The sequence below is a fragment of the Ischnura elegans genome, chromosome 11 (genome assembly GCF_921293095.1).
Source record: "Ischnura elegans chromosome 11, ioIscEleg1.1, whole genome shotgun sequence".
In the NCBI taxonomy this organism is placed as follows: domain Eukaryota; kingdom Metazoa; phylum Arthropoda; class Insecta; order Odonata; family Coenagrionidae; genus Ischnura; species Ischnura elegans.
This window is the reverse complement of record NC_060256.1, coordinates 51,949,080-51,972,899: the sequence shown is the minus strand read 5'-3', so window position 1 is coordinate 51,972,899 and position 23,820 is coordinate 51,949,080. Positions and strand designations below refer to the sequence as shown.

General features: G+C 38.4%; 1 protein-coding gene and 1 non-coding gene across 2 annotated transcripts in view; both read left to right on the top strand.

Moving 5' to 3' along the window:
* Positions 1–23,820, top strand: part of LOC124167633 — a 795,973-nt gene that overhangs the window by 360,990 nt on the left and 411,163 nt on the right. The window contains exon 2 of the mRNA XM_046545613.1: positions 8,444–8,508. The gene's annotated coding sequence lies outside the window, so the exon portion shown is untranslated. The remainder of the gene's footprint in view (positions 1–8,443; positions 8,509–23,820) is intronic.
* On the top strand, positions 15,017–15,089 carry Trnaf-gaa. Its single transcript has one exon. It is a non-coding gene; the product is annotated as a tRNA-Phe (tRNA).

Here is a 23,820-nt window from a genome sequence, read left to right as displayed (position 1 = left end):
AACTTAATTCATTCAAAAAATCTAGCAATTACTTTTAATCAGTAAAATATTACCACTTTCAATGCAAACATATTTAGCTCATGGACTATAAGGGGAGGGCCCCTGTGGGCCAGTTTCAGTAAGTAAGTTGGGAAAAAAATAAATCCTCGAAAAACTGTGCAAATTCGCCAAATTTCATGATGCTCAGTAAGACGTTGTCGGCATTACAAGTTGTTCTGGGATTAAACAGCTTCCTCTCTTATAAATAAAAGTATTGTTTAATGAGTATGATTATTTTTAGATACCTAACTCAAAAAGATTTCTCGCGGAAAATCGGTACTGAGATAATCGTCCTCGCTTTTTCGACTATCTGCTTGTGGGTGACGTATTTGTTGAGGATAAAGAATGATATTTTGATATTTAACAATTTTTGGACGAAAATATATTCACTGATATCTTGCTTTGAAAGCTTTAATTTATTCTAGTGGTTTGAAGTTAAAACTCTCTTATTTGAAGATGTGTTGAGAATTTTTAGTTTTGCTGAGTTATTATGCAAAATATATTGCATTTTTTAGAATTAAAATTGAGATAAGTATCCTTGTAATTAAATTTAACTTTTCAACTGGCGGGGATAAATAAATTTTTCTTAGAACGAAGACATCGAGTTTAAACATTCCTTCGTAAAAAAATCTTTTTCCATTGCGATTCGAGAAGGCATTTAATTAAGTAATGTGATGAATTATTTTCCAACGAAGCATGAAATAGCCGGCTGATAGTGAAGCGTTATGATTTTATTAGTATTTTTCTGGGGATAAATTTTCGTGTTGAAATTCATGCATCTCGATATGAAGATGATAATGGAGATTAAAATAGAATTGCAACGTGAAAATCAATGAAAGGGTAGTTTATTTTCATCGCTTTAATGCTGAAGAATACAAGTCGCTCATGATAGTAATTTAGAAAATTTGGAAATTTATATTATTCCTTTTGTTGACGTGCAATTGCAATGAGTTATGCTTCTCTTACCCAAGAAAATGTTATTTACGGTATTCATTACGTTTGCTTTGTTTGCACGAATTAAGCGTAGTTATTGTTGAAAGAATAAAATCAAGAGAGAAAAATTTAATGACGATAATATCGATCGATAGTTTGCATTTTCATTTTCGTTTTTATACTCCCTGATCAATAGATTTCATAGAGAGTAGAACCATTGGCTTCATTAGTTAGGCCTCTTATTTTGATGAATGTGGATATCATTACGTTTTTATAAGATTTTATTCCGCCCCTTGATCTTTTTACAGAGATAATACTAAGAGATTATGGTACTTATTTTCTGAGCAGTAGTCGGTATAGCATAGATAGCAGCAGTAAACAGATAATAGAATAGCATGAGCATGAAATCGTTGAATGTCCATTCGTTATTGAAATGTAGCAATAGTTAGTACCTACTGTATGGTGTTTTTAATTAAATACGGGATAAATTAATTTATAAGAATTGGTGGATATGAGTTGTATATACCATGTGTGTTATGATTAAGTCCTAAAAAGGGCAGGAGAGAAAGAAAGCCTCGTGAGAAGCTTAAAAAGAAAACGGAACAACCTAATCGGACATATCTTGAGGCCTAATGCCGTAATGAAGACAATCGTCGTGGAGCAAGTAGATGGCATTGACGGAAAAAGAAGACCTCAAATAAAATATATGGAGCAGGTAAAAAAGGATGTGAGAGAGAAGAAATACGTAGGTGTGAAAAGATAAGCTGACAGGATATTTTAGCGGAGAGCTGTGTTAAATCTATCTTAGGATTGTTGACCAGTGATGATGGTGACTTTGATGAGGATCAAAAGGATCGACCGAGTAAGTGGTGAGAAAGTCCTAAAAAAAGGAGGAGCGAATATAAGGCCTCTGAAAACATTACTAAGAAGATGGAAGATCCGTGTAAGCCGCATTTTGAGGCGTGATGGCCTGATGAAGACAATCGTCGAGGATTAAGTAGATGGAAAGAAGGGAAAAGGACCACCTTCAATAAAATATTTGGAGCTGGTAAAGAAGGATATGAAAAGAAAAACTACGTAGGCGTGAAAAGATAAGCTGATATCAGAACTGAACGGATTGCTGCATCAAACCCATCTTAGGGTCGTTGACCAATGATGATAGTGTTCGCACTTAAAAATGTCATGATTTTTAACTTATAATACATCCTGTGTCGCTGAATTACTGGCAAACGTCTAGTAATCAGAAATAACAGCATCTTATTGAAAACATATTTATGATTTTAAAAATCGAATGTGGCCTATGGATATTAAACCAAGTGCTTCGAATGACCGCGATGTGGGAAATGGCAATAAGGGAAAAGCAGCGCCTCATATAGGATATTTGGAGCTGGTAGAGAGGGATGTGAAAGAGGAGAAATGTGTATGTGAGAAAAGGTAAGCATATTTTAGAACTGGACAAAGAGCTGCGTTTAAGCCAGGGGTCACCAAACTATGGCCCGCGGGCCACATCCGCCCCGACACATCATTTCATCGGGCCCCCAAAAAAAAATAAATTCCTTTGTGGCAATTTTTACAATTGGCTCATTCAACGTGGAAACTGATTTTAATGAAATTATGAAGTCAAAACGACAGTATCATTCGTCACACTAATTTGGGTGCGTAAAACTGAAGGCTGAAATATATCTAGTTTACCCTGCTTTTTTCCAAATAAGATGTGTTTTACTTTTTCTATGTTTATACTCTAATTTTGCAGGAAATTAAATTACTGGCACTGATTTGCATTTCATTAATTTTTATTCCTTCGGCCCGCATAAATGTGTGAAATATATGATGCGGTTTGGAGACCCCTGGTCTAACCTATCGTAATATTGTTGAGCAGTGATGATGATTTAGCTCCACGGCTGTTAGTACCACAAGGCATATCTTAAGGCCGCGTCTTTTTCCAGTCGTTAAGGGAAGCCGTGCCTCGGAGGCATTTCAGCCCCGTGGGGTCAGTCTCTTCATCACTCCTCCCACTCATAATTCATGGCGACCTCGCAAGTTGCCGTGGTAACCAGCCGCATCCCGCGTCACCTCGACGACGTAAGCTTGATCGTCCACTAGTCAAAGATGAAGTGCAGTTTAATTCGGGGTCGTCACGCGCTTTTCTTCTCCTTTACGGGACTCCGTGGAGCGCCTAGTTTTTCGCGATGATTTTGCTGAGGTTGACGACTCGAGGATTTTTTTAAAGTGTCCGTTTAATAACATGTCTTTTGGAGCTAAGATGTACGCAGGGACTGCTGGGCATTCCTCTTGATTACTTCGTGTCCTCTCTGTGCTGTAAAAATAGTTTTGGGAAAGATATCAATAGCACTGTGTATTTACCAGTGATTTTAGCAGTAGGTATTCTCTAAGTAATAATCTATATACAATGCAAGTGTTTATTTAATCATTTGTGGATAAATTTGAAAAATAAATAGTTGGAAGTTATAGCGCTAGTCGTTATCGTATTTTTCCGAATTTCTTTACGGTGTGGAGAGTTGTCAGGATGTAATTAATTTTTCTATAGGATGATGGAAAAGTTTCATTGGATTTTCTTTGCCTTCTGTGGGGTTAATTATTCTCTGGTATTACGCATCCTAAAGGCTTAAGGATCAAAAAGATCTGCAGCAAAACGTTGGCTTTTATAAAGACTATCTGACCCGGTGTAATACCCGAGAAAATTCATGCGGAGCAATCCAACGGAAAGCCTGAAATGTTTCATTACCTGCGTCAGGGCTGTGGATGTTCATTGCTATTTTTTTGATAAGTTGTTTACATTATTATCCTCCATTCATATTTTATTATCAACCACTTTTTATACCATTTTGTGTCCTCTGGTGTATTGGCTAGGAAATAATAATTCTTTACTTCAGAATAAATCCTACGATTTAAATAAATGCATCCACTTTTATCGTGGCTGTAGCTTTGTTTGGAACGAATTGTTGGAACGTATAATTAGTTCCTGGCCAACATTTCGGTGAGGGTACAACATAGTAAAAAAGGTGGCCATATGACTATGACTAATGACTTCACCAAATAATGTAAAGTTGGGGGCAGCTTTGGCGTCTTCTAATTTCCTCATTCGAGGGAATAGCTTTACGGGATAGATTATTCACGGCGTTGATTTTCTCTTCCATCTACCATATTTTTTTAGGAATTGCATTTCGGGTCTGGGTGGATGATCCTATTACACTCAGCAATTATGCACTGCTTTTACTCGTTATGATCGGGTTATTCATTATTTCGGTATTAAAAGTTTTTTATCCAAATAAATTTCAAATGCTGAATTTCAGTCAAATAATTAGGACTGAAAAAGATTCTAATACTTGATTCTGAGCCCATTAGTGAGTTCCGAGTTCTGTTGGATTGGTATGTAAATATTTTCCACGCAAGATATAGTTGGGGTTTATTAATTTGATGACGAGTAATTTTTCTGGACGACACGATATGTGATATGCATCGGAATTTCGAAATGTCGATACCTTTTTAATGTCGAGTAGTCACTTAATTAAGTCCTATTGAACGTGAGTCACTTTGTAGCTTGTTCGATTTGTAATTGTAGAGAAGTAGGTAAAATCATATTTGGTACCTAGGTGTGTAGGCTGTGATAAATATGGCGGACGTGTATTATGAAAATCATACGTTCTTTAATAAGTAAGGGAAAAGGAAGCTAATGATGCGGAGGTCAAACCGTTGCTCCAATATTGATCTTCATATTGTCTTATCAAGGAACTAAGTGGTAATGCTAGTCTTTGACTAAAAGGCTCGGTCTCTTGATTGGATGTGATTAAATATCTCGACAGGATTATGCTATCGATTCCGCGCTGTAGGTATTGTCTTCGTAGTTCACCATTGGTGTCATCAAGGAAAAACCTTTTGTGATGAATCCCTTTGCTAGTAATCATGCCCTATATCGCTATCGAAAAGATTGAAAGATAGTATTCATTGGTGCGTTTAACAACTAGAATGATAAGATCAATGATTAAATGTTGGGATAAGTGCTGCTTTGATAAGAGAAAAAGGTTCGTTGAGTGTCATATTAGTTATGATATCAATATTTCTGTTAGTATTAGTTTTGATTTTTCTTGTTTTGTTAAAATACTGATTAGTATAATGCTTGTACTAATTGACTATTTGAAATAGGGATAAATACAAACATATTGAATGGGTAGTGATATATTGCAGTTTTAAGAATAATCGTACTAAAATGCTAAATATTCATAAAACTTCACACGTATACTAAGTAGTGTCATTATCTTCCAAATTTGAGCATTAGCCACACAGGTCTTGAAAACTGTAAGTTTAAGTATACAAAATTCACTGACTCAATCTTAACCTTGTGTTATTCCATTAAAAAGTATTTTGGATAATAAAATTTTACTTATAGAAGAATTTGTGTAAGTAAAAGTGTACTATCCAAGATACCTTTAATTTAATTGTGACAACTGAAATAACACACGAGGCTATTCCAATTTCATCACGTATTAGAGTCCATATGTAACGGCTTTGTATTAAGAATGCCCTACTCTTCTTGAATTTATTTAAAGTTCATCTTGAATAATGGAAACGTACTTGAAATGAATGTTATCAACGTGACATGTTTAAAAGCTGCATGTACCTCTGAAGACAAATTTAATTCATTTCCACATTTGATTCGCCTCGACACTCAATAAACCATGTTGAGATTTAAAAAATACTCTAAATATTTCACCATTTTTTCGCACTGATGAAATTAAGCTTAGCTTGTGGGAATGATGATGCTCACCACGGTTTAAAACTGCCCTAAAAAATGATTTGGCTTATCTGGGATACGAAGCAGGATATCCCGATGGTCAGTCAGGTATATTACCACTTTCAACACTCGACCAAGTGCTTGGTCCTTCAACTTGTAACGTACCAAACTGGTAATCTACTCCTCAATAGAGCATGCCATTACCTTGATGCATATTTGTACCCGTGCGAGTGAATGCTTATTAAGCTCCTTGTTACATGGATACATGCCATGCTGTGGCAAATGACGTTGGAGCTTATATGCTTCCGTATATATCCTGATGACGGTTCATTCCCAGTATTCATCCTCAAATACTCACTTCCACCTTTTCATTTACTTCTATCATCCGATGGAGTTTTCACGAATGATGCAGTGCGACCATCGCGGATTTTCCCGGATAATTTTCCTGCTCTTTTGCGTACGAGTGTCGCAAAGAACTCCTTGCATTTGCTTAGTGGAGACGCTCTTGCGAAAAACTGTTGGAGACTACGTACTCTTTTTTTTCTCCGAGGCAATCATGGAAATTGGAGAGAAAAAAACCAAGGAAATACTTCTCAAGTGTTTCTCTCACGGGAGTTCTTTTCATCCTCTCGGAGAAAAGAAGTAAAAAATATTTTCCCCGCAGCGCGGCCAAAGGAACAGATCTGTCATCTTTATATCTCCCTCTCTCGCGCTATGGGTTGGGTTAATGAAAACCTTCCAGATTGTTGTTTCTGTTTCTCCTATCATTTTTTTCTCCATCGTTTTCTGTTTCTTTTTTTAAATACCTTTAGAGGAAGAAGAAACAATTGCAAATAATCTTCCCGCGCACTTGCAAGGCGCCGCTTCACCGAAGCTTTGGAAAAAATGCTCTCCGTTTGGTCCTTTATCTTCCTTCTCTAAAAGGGGGGATCGGGCGTAAAGGAGTACTACTGTAGGAGCACAGGTGTTCTTCGTCGAAAAGACTAGAATGAAGAGAAAAATAAATAAAAGAGAGGTCTTGGTGCATCAAACGGCGCAATGAGTGTGAACTTGATTCCGATGCAGACAAATAAGTGCCGGAGTGCTTTGTGAAGTATACAAATATTTTAGAGATATTCTTGCATTCACGAGGGTTTTAAAAGAACATAGCCTCGGATGGATATCAAATATGAGCAATCGCATTTAAATTTTGAGGGGAATTAAATTTGTTTTCATTGGTACATTTTGATACTTCCACTGCACTTAAACGCTCAAAAATCGCCCACCGAATCAAACCCACTCATCTAGTACGAATTGGGCTACTATATGAGCGGATTTGATCCGGTGGACGGTTGCTGAGCGTTTGTGCTGTGGAGGTATCGATGTAGTTCCAGAGCGTATCACGTTGATTATCATAAGTTTTCTTATTCAACATGATCATCAAATTAATTGGAAAATTGCAGGACAGTCATAATACGGCACTTGGAGGAGGCGAATGATAGCTTAGGTCATTTGCGCCAGGGGGAAGTGTAGGCAAGGAAGGGTGGAGAGAAACTCGGCGTCGGCATTAGCCTCCTCTTAAAGTAAGGCGCGAAGGGGACCACTTCTGGACGTCCCGTCCGACGGACGGTGTGTTTAGCTAGAAATGTCCTTCATACAACCCTCAAGCAGGGATCAGGCAGTCTCTGGAAATTATCTGCCTACGCCAGTATTTGAACCCAAACCCACGGGGTAGAAAGCCAACACTCTACCCACCACACCAACCCGATCCCCCAGATGTAATACATTAAATTTACCTACTAGCCCGCAAGCCGCCTTGGTAGGCGTTGGCAGGGGATGTTAGGACCCCAGCCGTTTACAAATAAAGAGAAAATTCTCTAGCGAAATTGCGACTAGAATTTATTAAAGATGCTTATTTTTCGGGAAAAAAACGTATTCCCATTCCTATCTGTTCCGAAAAAATATCTCTCTTGATTTATCGATTCTCTTTGAAATAAAGTGGAACCCTAATATAATATTCTCCGCGTCGCTCTTAAAGATATTTATTCTCGGTTGCTCAATAAATCTAAGCTCAATGTGCATCCTCCGAGTCTCTAACGGCTCTCAGCCTAATTTGTGTAAAAACTCAGTAATGTTAACAATATTGGAATAGTGTTGTGCTGGGCGCAATGAAATTCGTTTTATTTTAGAACGTCCTATTTTGATTTTTATTAGGGGCCACAAAGTCTAATTTTAAACTAAATTTGAGTTTTCTCTCCCAATTCACCGTGCTTTGGTCATGGTGTAACATATATCCAACGAGTAAGTATGAAAGAATATTGTTTTGAATTTGTTATTTCCTTCATTGAATATTTATGCCAATGATCTCGTAGTTTCTCTTGACTGTGCTTTCTGCGTTGTTACATCAGTCCTTTGAATCCATCCAAAGCTCAGCTTATGAAAGTTATTTCTACTGGAACTTTTACTTAAGACTGTAGTATGAACGGTAGCTTGTTCTATGTGGTAGTATGTTGTAGCTATAGGAAATTAGACATTTTTTTCAATTTTATTTTCATCTGAGAGCTAAAATAATGTGATGGTACTATAGATTCGTAGAAAGCGGTGCAAATAGTTATTTTTGTAAACAGTTTTTCGAATAATTTTGGCGCAGAGGATGTATATTTATTTTGATATAATTTGGTTTTGTTATCGTGTAAGTAACTACGCATTTTTAACAATAATTTTTCATATTCGTTTCAGAACCAGCGATGCCCATTCAAGGATATACCAGCTGAGGACGAGGGAGACCACAAAATCAGCCTAAGGTTAGAATAAGTTTCTATATAATTCGAAATAATGTGGCACGATTGATTCATTAATTGCCTGCATCGCCGAGAAAATCCCCAGATAAAAGTATATGTGCACCAATTTTGGAGAAAATGATTCATTGCCCAGTTCGCGATTCGCTCTATGACTGCGCAAGAGATTTCTTGCCGTAATTTCCTTCAAGACGGTTGGGGCTGCCTTGGTGACCCAGATGCACCGCGCGATTGTGTGGTGGCTCTGATGTTTTATTTTTTCGTCTGGCCTTGTTCTTATGCTAGATGCATTTGATTCTCTCTAGCGACGTATACGTATCTCGCTTAATATGGCTATTTTTCTAACCTTCTCATGTGTATATATCTAGTCAAGATCTGGAAAATGTATGCACCCAGGTTTCAAACGATTAATATTATTTTTTCTGTTCATTACTTTGCCTTGTGCCAATAATTTTCGATAACAGCCTTTTTAATTATGTCCTTTTATTATCGGTGTTGTAAAATTATCTTATTTTTCTATGTATTGACCGATTACATTTGCGGGCAATTGCTTGGTGAAATAAAGGCTCGTAAATGTCTTCATTGATGATAGTATGAATATTAATGTTAACGGAAAACGCCAATGAGGGTTACGATACTGCGGTCTTCAGAGGGTTCTTTATTCTCCCAGGTATAGCATTAAAAAAAAATGCATTGGTGCAATATTATTCGTGGTAGCGAGATCATCCATGTTATTTCTCGATTTTTACTTACTACAAATATTTTAGAATGAGTATTGAGTCTTCTATAACTGTTTTGGGCTTCTAAATAAACCAAATTTAGCTTTTGGAATTATGAAAGATTCGCATAATCTGGAAGTATTTTTGAGCTCATGTGAATTCGTATTATTATCTTTACGGAGCTTGGTACATTTTTTCATCTAGTGGAGACCAATCAATTTTCATATTTTAACTCTTTCTAACTATTTTAAAACTTTTCCTTGAATCCGTAAGACTCACAAACGTGCTCTTTTATTCGTTAAACACGCCTTGTAATTTAATAAATTGTCATGTGAAGCTCCATAGATATTATTGCATTCAGGAGTCATTTGCGGTTGTATATTGTTTTTTTTCCTGGCCGATATGTTCTTGCATCGCTGCTCAGTATGACCTTAAATACTGAAAAGAATGATTTTACGGTAGGCATGCAATTTTATGCGAGTCTATTACGGATAGATTATTTCTGGTGCGAACGTACAATTTTGGTGAGATGGTTAATAAAAGGTAGGTTATAGGGTTCGGGGAAATACACATTTTTAAATGGCAATGGTACTTGCCTCTCGAGCGTTTCATTACTAAAATTGCTCCGTGGTAAATTGTCGTTTTATTTGCCATTATCCCCCTTGAATCACCCATCATCATCGGCATCCATAAAGTTAACCCCAATTCCGTTCGCCTTCGTAGGCTTTTCATTTCTTCTGGCAATGTTGGAGCCGTTAAATATTCTCTTCATATCTCTCCTCATTCCTCCTTCCCCCGAAACTTGCCCCTCTATGAACCCAAACAAACTTTCCGTTTCCTCATTAATCTAGTTTTTTTTTTTAAGTTCACAAAATCCACTTACGATGCTACTTTCCAAGTTTGGACAGTCATTATCCTCTCCTATGCATTCATTTTTTTTATCTTTTCTTGACTCCGTTAGTGGTCTATTGCGGTCGTTTTTCTCTCTACAACAGTTCTCCTCACTAATCGATTCCGGAAGTAATCAGTCGAGACGGAGATAATCACTTGTGACCTTTTTTAAATTTATAATATATCCCCACTAAATGATATTTAAGGAAATTGATCCCATGAGGTGAATGGAAATAGTTTGCGAATGAATATCTCAGTGCCTGTAAACTTGGCTGAGGTTAAATACATACATGCACACGTAGGACAACGTCTGTCTGTATTCCCTATTAAAATATGTATATTTTTATGGATAGCTTTATTTGAGTCGACGTTACTAGGTTAGAAACGAGTGTTTTAAAACTTTCAAAAAATGTGAAAAAATCCAAGAGATGTTTCTATCTAGTGGTATTCCGTTAGGCTTACTAATGCATTGAAATTTTGAATTGGCATATGCTTTCATTTTTAAGTGACAGCTTAAATGTTTAATAGTAAGATTAGGTAAAAATTAGTTGAATGATGAAGTATTCCTGAAGATGAAGTATTCGGCACACTTAATCGATCGCATTTGTTCTTTTCGTAATATATTCCTCCCTTGAATCTTACGCAAACATATGGATATTTTCGGGGAATCGTTAGTGGACATCTGTCAACATTTACCTGTATTTCACGAATTAAAAGTTTTATCTGGTAAAATAATGATTTTAGAATTTGAGATAAAGGTAGACGATGAACAGGGTCTACGTTATATACCCTGTCGTTTTGAATTGGATGTGTCGCATATGTGCACCCGACCTTATCCTGGCCTCCTTCGGATTCCTCAAGTCCTTACCAATATATATTTTGGATTTATCAATTCCTTGGGGTCCAGGGGGTCCGAAACCCCCCCCCCCCCCCCAAAATATACAAACACAATTATTTTCCTTCATGAAAGGAAACAAAATATTGAAAAATCAGGAATTTACCAAATATTTCTTTAACGAATGAAGTTTTTTTTGGATTATGAAAAGTGTTAAAATTAGTTAGAAACCCATTACTAAGTACCTACTCTGTTTTTCAAAAAATTTCCCCCCTGTTTTTGGACCCCCCCGAACGAAATTCCTGGCTATGCTACTGGTGAGGATTGATATTATGTCATGTCCCAGACTGCATCTCAGAAACTATTAGATATATCGTTTTTTTTTATAAATGTTTTTGGAAAATATGCATTAATATTAATATTAGCCTAAAAACGTATTTTAATATGCGATCTAATGGCTCAAATCTTTAAGGACCTCAAAGGTTTAAGGAAGAGGAAAGTCTAGTTTTGTGCGCAGTCGAAAAAATGGATTATTTGAGATTTATTAAATGGAATTAATTTTCCATCTCAGTCCTTCCATCCCGTTGGATTTTTTTCGAGTGCTTTCCTACTCCTCCTTACTTAGATCATTCCGTGACGCCTGCAGCTGTTGCACGCGCCGAAAAAAATGTTGTAGCTGGCATGACCTCTCTCTCTCTCTGGAGGGGAGTGGATGTGAGTCGCAGAACTGCACAATAACAAAAAAAAAAGAGCGTAGGTGTTCGCCAAAAAATCCCGAGTTCGTTGACCCCTTTTTCTTCCCGTCTGGCATTGTGCGCCGCTTGATTCCCAATTGGCTTTCCCGGAAAAGTGATCGATATGATTATTTCTTTTTTTTTAACGACCGAAAACCTCTCCAAAGCTCAAAAGAAAGCCGTGCCAAATCCACTGGCGGTTCACTTTTATTGCTTGCTTGTGTAATTCGCCCGACTGGTGGCAAGATTTCGTTTATTTTTTTTCCTCTTTGGACGAAAACGGCTTTTAATGCTTCCAAACCGTCTCTTAAGAGCACCTTATCTTGCCTATCGAGGTGAGTAAAACATTTACGACCCGGTCGGTTGGAAAATTAAATGAATACTTAAGAGGGAGTGACGGTCAAGAAGTAGTGCACGAAAGGTGGCCGTTTGATGACTTCATTGCTTTTTATACTTACCTTTTTCTTCCTATGTACCTTTTAGTCTGCTGGTCCCCCTTGGGATTTCAAGCATAAACCAATGTTATTAGCTGTTCTGACGCGACATACATCTACAGTATATAGCCCTTCCGTCTCTGGCTACCAGCCAGCATATTTACTTCTGATCTGGAAAGCTAGAAAGTCAGGGAAAGCCTGAGTTAAAAAGTCATGGAGTTCAAGGGAAAATACACTAAAGTTTGCAAAGTTGGTATTCGCTGCAAAAGTCAGGTGATGTTTTTTTTTAATTGATATTATATATTGATCGATTCGACAGTCGATCATTCTCCTCTAATCATCGTATTTGGCTGGTGTTCTGTTAACATTTTTTGCGCGTTGCGTGGTATTTAACTGCCTAAGTTCGACATTCCATGTGTTAAAGTTATTTATTATTCAGATCACAACGAATGCCTATACCCATCCATTCAACAAAATACCTCTTCAGAAGAAAACGAATGCGGCAGTAAGGACATCAGGAAGAGAATTGCGTTAGCAAAGGAGACGGTCATGAACAGGAAGGAGCTTCTGGGAGGATCGTTATGTAAGAGTTTAAAGAAAAGGTTAGTGAAGAGTCTGATCTGGGATGTAGCGCTTTACTCTTCGGAAACATAGACACTTGAGGATGACGACGATAGAGTAGAGGAGGTGTTCGAAATGTGGGTGTGGAGAAGAATGGAGAAGGTGAAATGGAGGAAGAGGAACGACGAAGTGCTGGACATGGTGGGTGAGGGTCAGAAGCTTGTAGATTAGATACGGAGGAGATAGAAGTTATGGCTGCAGCGAGTACTGAGCGGGGGGGGGGGGGGGTATTGAAAATAGTGTAAGAGGGAGAGGAAAGAAGGCGTGTGGTCTCTTCATTTCTACGGATTCTGAAGTCTTCTTACTTCTTTTAATCCTTGACGTATTAGTATAACGCCCTATCGTTCGTCATTTGTTTTTATTTATAGTTTATATGTTTAAGATTTGCTCTGTTCTTCGAAATTTATCTCTCAAGGTGTATTTATGTGATAGTATTTCTTGAATAGCTTCGTTCTCTTTTTCCTCAGTTCGTCAAAATACTTCTTGGCTATTTTTCGCACCACCTCTTTGGCTTCAGTTACTTGACTAATAGTGTACACCGCTTCATCGCCCAAACGAATAAATACGGAGCGCAGAGGGAGAGGAAGGAAGAGAATAACAGAATAGGATATATTAAGAATGAAGGGGAGTAGGCCGTATTGTGAATTAAAGAGGGAAGTCCATGAAGGATATTGTGACTGCCATAGTATTTCTTAAGTAATCCGTGGAAACCTACCTTAATCGATAGAATACTTTGATAATTAGGTATTGCGCTGTTAGATGACGTGCTTGTATTTTGCCGTGTGTAGGTTCCTACGCACCGCATTAATGTCTTGTCACCGCGGGAAGGTCTGTTTCGGAGGTGCTGGGAATGTGGTGACGACTTAATCTCCCGAAGCGCAATCCTTTTTCGGTGTTGTAAGGTATCCTTCCTGTCCGTAGAGAAAGATGACGCTCCAAGCGGACTGAAAGGAGGCTTGCGTGACGTCCAGCAACTCCGTTGAAAAGCGTTTCCTCTTCCGCTTAGCCATCCGGCCTTACTCTCGATGAATTAATCCACGTACCCTAGCGTTCAGTTTCTTACCTTGGCTTCTATTGTTGACTTTATCGTGCAGGAACCCTTCTCTATCCATGGAAACTTTTACGGATCCTGACTAGCCATCTCAATAAGGGCTTTGTGGAGGAGTTATTCCGTCCTATCGGGCAAAACCCGTATAAACGACAGTTAAGAGAGAATATATATCACGTGCTTAGGCTTCACTTGGTGGAACCACGTATCTAATGCGTGAAATAAAAGTAAAGTAATTTTCCACGGAAACTTTCACTGTTTCGACTAGTATGTAATACTTACGACTTAATAATTGTGACATGTATGTAATAACCTTGATGATGACTATATACAAGTCGAAACAATAAAGGATTTTGTGGAGCATTAGTAAGAAATTTATTTCGCACATTAGTTAAGTGAGAGGCAGTAGGGGGAATGAAGCTGTATAATTTTGCTTTGATTTATTACAGTTGCAATTTAGTCATTTTATTATTATTAAAACAATTAATTCAAAGAAGATCTTTGTATTGGCTTGCAGTTAAAGGGAAGAGATTTAAATACTCTACACACTACGTGCCACTCCGCCAGGTGCCTCAAAAGGCGTGTGGAGAGGAGTGTTGGGGCTCCAGTCGTTAACAAAATAAAGAAAAGGGAGTAAGTGTATTGAGTTCCCCCCGGCATTTATTAAAATAATTTGTTGTTTGTGAGAAAAACGAATTCTCATACCCTTCCGTTCGGCTAAATATCTCTCCTAATTTAATGTTTATGTCAAGCCTAGAATTATAGGGGGGTATATAAGATGATGCATTTGTATCGTGAGAATTTGAAGGAGTTAGCCTTCTGTGTAACGGAGTAACCATTGATGGACGAAGAAATAGGGAAACAGTAAGCTAGCCCAAAAGAAGGGGACATTCCTAAAAAATAGTAGTCTATCAACAGCTGGAAATAGAACCGTTGAAGTGAGGAAGGACTTGCCGTTGGAACTTTATTGTTTGCTTTTTTGTGGCAGTGGAGAATGTACAATGAAAGCATGAGATGCTTGCAAGGTTGGTAGTTTTTGAAATGTGATGATAAGTAGTTGAAGTATTAGTTCAGGGCAAGGAATGTGAAATTATAGATTAACTTGTGTAAATGCGAAAGCAATCTTATTTTTATTTGTAATAATATGTTATTTGTTTTACCAACTTGTCTTGTCTCGCGTAACAGATAACCGAATTAACATTTCTAAAGATATTCAAATTTTGAAATAGTTTATCGAAATAGCTCAGTTGGGAGGGCGTTAGGCTGAAGATCTAAAGGTCCCTGGTTCGATCCCGGGTTTCGGAAATTTTATTTTTTTATCTGGCCTCGGTGGCGGCGGGGTATAGTGCTCGCCTGCTAAATCGGAGGTCGCGGGTTCGAGTCCCGTTCTGTTATGTTGCCCCTGTCGAGAGTATAGGTGTTTGTGATCTTCCATAGTTATTGCTGATTGAAATACCCTGATGAAAACACATTGAATTTGTTGTTTACGAGGAGGCGAAGATAAATAAGTAATGCTATAACTACTCTCGTAATATTATTCACAAATTTACATGCTGTGTATTCGTCGAAAAGGGCTAATCCACCTGTCTATCTATTGGCGTAATAAGACACGGCAGTTAAAAATTATGAAACAGGGTGCTCTTAAAACCAGTGTGGTCTTAAAGCCACGTTGACCGGGCTCGAGAGGGTTGGAATTTGGATGAATTACCCTCCTGGGCGCGCGACTAATTTCGGGTAAGAGCGTTTGGGAAACGGGAGGTCACTTACCCATATCGGGTTCATCGCGGTTTATTTTAATTCTTTTCGCCGTCCCTAGGGTCTCTGCAATGGAGTCTGTGACGAAGCTCAGCGACGCCATTTCGTTAGCTGCCCTAATAGCGGATTCCCCGTTTATTTTGCCGAGTGGTGGCCTGAACAGCGCTTTAAAGCTCAGGGGTATTAGCGGTGGCCGTATTACTGCTTGGAGCCTTCGTCCGTACGTGGTTCTTTCCGCGAGCAGTTGTCATGTCTTGGGACTTTTTTGTTGTGACTTCCGAGTCAATGGGGTCGTTCTTCCAGACTCTAGTTAATTAAAAGGATTTGTTTGATATAAGGAATAGATAAGTTGCAGCGATATTATGAACCTTCCTCATTCAGCCATATTCTCACGGAAACGAAAAAGTTTCCCCCCTGTTTCCGTGAGTTGTTGACGTCATTTATATGAGAATTATGGTTCATTCATTCTTTAAGGGATAACTTTCAATGCAATCGCTTAAGATACGGAAGACGTACAGCTGGTCAAAATGGTTTGCTTTTCTGTGACTGTGGGGAACGGACTATGAAAGCAGGAAATGAGTTACGGTTGACAGCTTCTAAATGTGGTTTGAAAGAAGTCGAAGTATTAGTTTAGTGCTAGGAATATGAAATTATGTAAAAAAAATTAAAACTGGCTGAGTGACCACGAAAGGCCGCGGGTCTTTTCCAAGCGAAAGTGAGTCCTTTAATTGAGGGGAGAAATTTATCATTACTCTTTTCCGTATTTTCCTTAAGGTATTCATTCATAAGGCTTGTCTTCTCTCCTACTCTTCACAGGGATTAATCATTACTCACTAGGTGTATCAATTAGATCTTCACCATTCTTCTGAAGGATCACCTTTAGAAAGTCACTTACATCGTACGCTGGGAAATTAGTAGTTGCCTCAGTACACTGACATTCTAGCCCCGCAGATTCTTGCCCTGTAAATTTTTCATTGTCAATTACTGATTAATTTATATTCATTGCATGTTTGTTACTCTTACTGTTCGAGAAATTATTAGAATAAAGTTAAAAAAATAAAAGTTAAAAATTCTCATTAGGATGCACGAATTTTTTAAACATAATAAAATATTTTTATCAAGAACCTTTTAGGAGTTATTTTTTAGGTATTTTTATCATGAAGTAACATGAAGTATAAATCATGAAGTAACATGAAGTAACTTTTCCCGTTCCGTATTAAATTAATATTATTGCTACATATTATTAATCACCATAAAACTTTCAACTTGAGTATTTTCCTAGTTGTAACTTAGAAAATAAAATAAAACGTTTAGCCAATCACCAAAATAAAACATGCTAAAAGAAATCAATATAAACAGTAAAAATAAACAGTAAATTCATCACCGAATATCAAGAATATTTTCATCCGTTTTTTTTAAGTCAAGCTATGGTATCTATGCAGTAAAAGATATAAAATGAGCAAAAATTCTTTAATGGTAATGCGGCTTTAACCTACCTCACCGTAGGTAACTAAGCATTGCAGTATCATTTTTCTTAGCATATTATATTCGGTACCATAATTTTTCGCTACAGTTAAAATTACTTGAAAATGTAGGGATCGCATCATTGAATGCATTTGCTGCCTGAAAGCTTATTGTCTTCCTTTTTCTCATCCAGACTTCTGATGCATCACTGATCTCGCCATTACCTTGCGAAAGGAATCCAAACTTATTCTTGGGGCAACCGTAGCGAATGTTGGAGGCCATTTAACGGAGAACAACTGTACGTCTCTATCTAGTTCCCTGGCTACGATGAGATTTTTTTTCACGTGTCTTATTTTCCAAGTAACTTTTTGCCATCATTAACGTGCCGACCTCTGGGCCTAGCGAAGTGGTGTATCTCAATTATAGATGGCTACATAGAAGGACCAGTACCCGTCATTTTGACGAATAGTTACTATTTTAAATATTTATTCGTTTATTTTAAAATTAATCGATAAATTCATTAAATATAACCATTTCATTTATTTTTACAACTGAATAAAGTTTTACAATAAATGTCTAATAAAATGTTTTGAATAAATAGCGGTCACGTCTTTAAGCTTCCCTTATGTACTACACGGCACTCGGTACGGCAGATGTAGGCCTTATCTATGTAGTCCTGTATGCCGATAATTTCCATTCAAAATATAATAAGGAATATTAAATGCATAACTGTGCTATTTAAAGCATCAGAATGGCCAGGCTTAATGTAGTGTAGTGATTTCCACTGTAAAACACGCGTTCCCCTGCCAATATACGAGTATACGCCTTACTCGTCATTTAGACAGGTGTTGGTGAGAACTTGAAAAACGTTGATATGCTCTCATGTAGTTAAAACGACATCAGGTGTCCCAGAAGGAAGTGTAATCGGCCGCATTTTTTTCCGTGTATGCATAGATGACTTTGAACTTTGCAGTAAAATGTTTATTCAATGATGACGCTGTCATATATCGCGAAATTATTGGTCACTTTGACTTTATATCATTAAGACTGCAGAAAAAATACAAGGGCAATATGATTAAGTAAGTAGAGGTTACATTGTCTAAATGACGGGTGTGGGCCTTCTAGTATACCTTCTACCTTGAAAATGGAAACCAAATTTCTCCTTCAGGGCAACCGCAGCGTCGTAGTGAATGTTGAGGGCCTTTCAGCGGTGAACAATTCTACGTCTCTAGCTAGTTCTGTGACTGCGATGACTTTTTTCATGCGACTTATTTTCCGAATAACCTTTTTCCATCATTACCGTGCCGACCTTAGGGCCTAACGAAGTGGTGTACCTCAATCGTAGACCTTTCGTATTTTTAATCTAATTTTAGGTTTTATGCATCGATCGTTGGAAACTTTCCTCTCTCCTTTTTTTCTTCTCTCCACATCGCAGTGCGTCTCTCTCTCTGGCTTCATTAAAGCTCTCATACGAATTTCCGGCGCATTCATCCTTTTCAATCGATCTCAGAGGCTTCGCGAAATTTCTTTCTCCCTCCGGTGTCGAAAAAAAGAAGAGGATTGCCTTCTCTTGGTGTCGTAATAACCCTTCCCTCCTCTCTTCTTTCTCTGCCCTCCCAATTTCCTTGCAACTTTCGCTCCTTTTTTTAACTCCGCCCACTCCGTTTCGAGGGCTGCTCGAATCACCTCTTTCTACCCTTTAATGTCTTTCCTCTCCTGTCCTCACTTCCTTCCCCTCTCACCTATGTATCTTGGGGCAGCGTTAGGTATTGTTTTATTAATTTAAATAGGCCGGGACTAGCCACGGTGATAACTATACGGAGTCATTCGCAATGCACAAATTGTGCGAAAATTCCTCAGAGAAAAAAGGATATTCGGTTTTCGAGCCCGAATCCCCATTTTATCCAGTCAATTGATATCTAGTCGAGTGATTTAGCCATTCAAGCTACCGAGGCGTCATTCCTCTTTGTGGAAGTTAGTATAATATACCAGACCAGATGGTGCGAAATGCTGAGTATATTACGCAACTTGGACTGCTATACTCTGTTCATTTTATCTCTGTGAGTGAGCTGGTGTGGCCAAAGCAAGTGGAGATGAGAGGGGGGAAAGTTTCTCGACATGTGACTTTGCCAATCAGCAAACAGTAGGCGTGGCCTCAGTGAGTCGCTCTCAGACCTCCGCCGAGTGAACATCGTGAATCTGCTCGTGGAGCAGTGTTGCCAAAGCTCACGCGTTCTCCTGGTGTGTCTTTCAGTTTGCCTTTCACCAACGGTGCCTTATTCAGCGCGGTAACTTACAATGCCATGGGCTTCTGTGAAAGGAGTATCCCCACTGACTACCAAATGAGTTGGTGTATTGTCTGGGCGCTGGGGCCAAAATACCTGTGGCCATCTATGACTCACACGTTTTCAGTGGCAAAGTAGGGCGGCCATGTACATTTGGTAACTTTAAGTGAGCTCCTCTCTCTCTCGGTACTACCCCTCCCCTCTCAGTGAAGCCCTCCGAGAGTGACCCGGATCTTACGAAAGCTCACCCGCAGACAAGTCTAAGGTCTATAGACTATAGTCGCACAATTAGCTCAGCAGTCCAAACCATCTTGTTCGGTATAGTCCACATATTTCCACAGATGCTTGACTGGCTGAAGCACTGGATCGGAAATCGGCAGATCCGGTTGTGAGCCCCGGTCAAGGTGAATGATATTTCTCTGTGGAATTTCCGCTCGTATTGTTGTATTTGCTCATTATATGCTTGAATGACTTATGCTCTCGAATTGGCAGTTAACTGCGTTTATTTTCTGTCGATGCTGTATCGCGTAATTAGTGGTCACTCTGACTTTGGAATTCTATCGTCGCATTTAAATGTTTTAAACATTCATGTGTGGAGCCAAGAGTTGGGTCTGGAACTGAGGAAATGCACGGCGCTAAATGTCATGCAGAGGTCGTCCAATTATCCCCTTGAGGGTGTAAACTTAAAAGGCTGCAGAGTGAAGTATTTGGGAGTCACCATAACTTCGAACCCATCGTGGGGAGCACATGAAGGAAACACTAGTGGCAGAGCCCTGATGAAGCTAGGATTCCTCAAGCGTGTTGTGGGAAGATTTTCGGAAGGAAAAGTAATAGAGAGGTGCTATAGTCTGGCCACACATTGAAAATGCAGCGAGAATAAGGGATCCGGTACAGAAAGACTTGAGCCTTGAACTTAATAAAATACAAAGGATAGTTGCGCGACTCGCCAAAAACTGTTACGGGGGTACAGAAATTGCTACACAGATGTAAAAAGAACTAGGCTGGGAGCCCCTTGAGACTAGGAGGCTGCGGGCTAGATTTATATTGCTTGAGCAATTGAGAATAGGTATCTTAAAGAGCGACTAGGAGAACATCATATTAGAACCGCAATATACCTCCACATTCTTAAGAAACTATTATTTATGAGAGATATTTTCCAAACAGATATGAATGGGAATTCGTTTTTCACCCGAAAAATAATGGGATTCAATAAATGCTGTGCATTATTTCGTCATACCCCTTCTTGCACGTCTGCTGGGGCGGCTTTTGAGGTAATATGTGGATGTTGGTATATTGCCCACCAACCTGAAAAACCGTGGACATTCAGGGAATTTAGGTTTTTGGAAAACTCAGGGAATTCGGCGAGTAACCTACATATATCGGCTTTCGCATGAAGCGTTCTGCGAAAACTACCCCATTGAATCGAATTCTCTTAATTTACCCAAAGCAAATCACAGAATACAATTATTTTTATTACATTTTTGTCTCTTGATCCGATTCTCTCGAAATTTCATTGGTAGCACGGGTTATTTTTTTAAATACCTTATGCGTATCAAGATGGGGCCTCGCGAGTGCGAAGTAGCACCTTTCTATCTTTCAGCTTTCAGCGTAGGGTCGGGAAATACGTAGTGAGGAGTGACGGCTGATTTAAAGCCGTGGAAATATGTAAGATGGACGAGGAGCGGAGCCTAGGAAGAGAGAAAGTGCTACGTATGGCAGGCATAAAGTACAAAAAAAAGTGAACGTGGTTGATAATATTCGTAGACCTCTGCGCTGAAAGCTTCAGAAATCCAGTCCTAGGAGGATATTGGGTAATAAAGTTATGGTGATGGTAGGGTTACTATTTTATACATTTTTGTGGCCCCTCGTAAAATACGGAGATATCTCGTTCGAGGTCTCCCGTTTTCTTGGAGGTATTTCATTCGTCTCTATCCTTTTTAATGCGTGGCTTTCAAAGTAATAAATTCTCCTTTGGTTTCAATATTCCTTAAAATTTTTAATGTCATATTATTTTTATCGAATTTACGTACGACATTAATACTATACATATCAAAATAATGTAATGTACACAATATAATTTTCATTCAGAATATAAAATGCTATGATTGTAATGTACTAATATGTGATATTATGATAGAACCTTCTGACAAGCCGTGTGGCTTGAGAGGACCACGTTCGTACTAATGCCATGTAAATGAAACTACTGATGAGTTATAGGAAAAAAAACGAAAAATAGAATAATGGCTCGTGATGCGACCGATGAAGTAGACCCGTCTTCTTCTTGAAGTTTTTAGAAGTTTTATTTCTTTTCTCCCACTCTTATCCCATTTATGCCGAAGGTTTGAAACATGCGAATTTTACCCTGATTTTTACATATTGTCGATAAAAATACGTATGAAAATGATATCCGAAAGAAAAACCAATGTATCTCTTGCCAATTATTAATTACGAGGTGTTCCAAAAATGGAACACTAGGCAAATCCACTACTATGACGTACTCATTGATAGCATGCAAAAAACTTGATTCAGACTTTTATTGACTCTTTATTAAGAATAATATCCAGGTGAAAACTTAGCATGCAAGGATACATTGCAATTTTTACATTGAAAAGTGGTATTTTTATGGCATTTGACATAGCGAGGTTGCTTTCCCTGCTTTACATTCTAATGATTCATGCCGTCATGACGTGAGTCAAGTTTACGATTCATAATAGATGTCATGGTCTCCCTTTCCCATCAGGCTCAGCAGAATTACCGTATGTCTCCATATAGTGACAGGTCACACGGTGACAAAATTTAAGAAGATCCATTGGCTTCACATCGTTTATTTTATGCAATTGCCAAGCATTTTGTAAAGCCAGCTAAAAGCAGAATAACCGGAAGACTTGAGTACCATTTCTTTCCACGGTTTGATGCTTGATACTTGTCAATATTTTCATCAGCTCGGTACAATCCTCCCATATACTGATTGATATACTGATAGAGCTTGATTGAATTTGGCAGAGTAACTTGTATCTTTTTTACTGCTTTTGAGAATAACGACCTACTGTTGCAAAGGATAGACCGCGGGACCAGAAGATGCAACAATTACAACACTTATATCATTTCATCTACAAACAATATTGCCTTTTCCACCGATTCGGTAATCGAATGTGCCCCAATCTTTTTTTATTTAGGGTATCATCAGATAGTAAAGGAGGTTTGTCTACGCAATCTCTTCTCGCTATGCCTCTTGTTTGGTGGCCCATTGAATGAAGTTTATCAAGGAGTGCAATGCTTGTAAACAAGTTGTTGAACACAAAATGGTATTTACCGGGATGCTGCGTTGTTAGTGCATAAGTTAATTGCAAAACAATTGAAGTACCTACACCATATTAATGGTATTGAGTGTTTGGGTTTTTTTCCTTGATAAGGCTGAAACCAGCAAATGTAGCCTAGACGCACCAGAGTTTATACCCAAACCGAATAGCCTTACCCTGAATGAACTTCTTGCACCTGTCGTGACCGAAATAGGGAATCATGGCTTCATCAAAGCTGAAGTATATGTATTTCATTTGGTGCAAATTTCATACATCTGTCATTCAGACGCTCAGTTAGAGGTCGCACCTTGGAAAACTTGTCCGTGTGGTTCAAGTTACAATTGTCAGCAAAATGCAAATTTGAAAATATTGTTTCAAATATTGTGTTATGTCTCATTGCACCACTAACTAGAGAATTATGCGAATCTTTGCTCCCAAAGCATACGTCGTCTCGGAAGAGAGACGTAACCACTCAGGAAAATCATCCCCAAAAAATACCGAAAGTCAGTTCAAAGTTCACTTCAATATCCAGAAAGAGTTCTAAATATTCTGTAGGAGTTTTCATTCTCGTGATTTGTTCTTCTGAAACTCTACCTCCTACTGACTGGGCAGTCAGATCGGCTTTCTTCCATTTGCGCACAACATTGGTTACTTTTTTCTTTGAGCAAGAAGAGGTTGAGGCGAAGCAGAAGCCGATGCACCGCCATTTTCAGTAGTATCCGGTATCAGAAAAAGGTAAAAGTTCTTGTCAGAAGAACCATGAATGAGGTGAGAAGAAGCGCGCAGCAATGAACTGGGAAGAATATTAATTGTTCCACATCTAACTACTTACTTGATTTAAAATTAAAGTGAATATTTCAGTGCGCCTGAATGTACGCATAATACTAGTGGATTTGCCTAGTGTTCCAAAAATGGAACACAGTTAAATAAAAGCTTATAACTAAAACAAAATACGTTGTTTCAAACATTTCTTTACTGAGGACTGTAGGTTAACTATCACTGAACATGCAGGGAAAAATTTACAACATTTGGGCGTAATGGCAAATAGTTATTAATATAACATTAGAGATGGTCACGGAAAAAGTGCCTTGAAAAAAATGACCGATATTTCTCAACACACTGGCTGCAATGGGTTGGCAAAACTGACTAATTCTTTGCACCCCGTAGTGCAATATACCTTTATAAAGAGGCATAGAAAGAAAAACCATGACATATCGGTGTGCAATGAGTCGT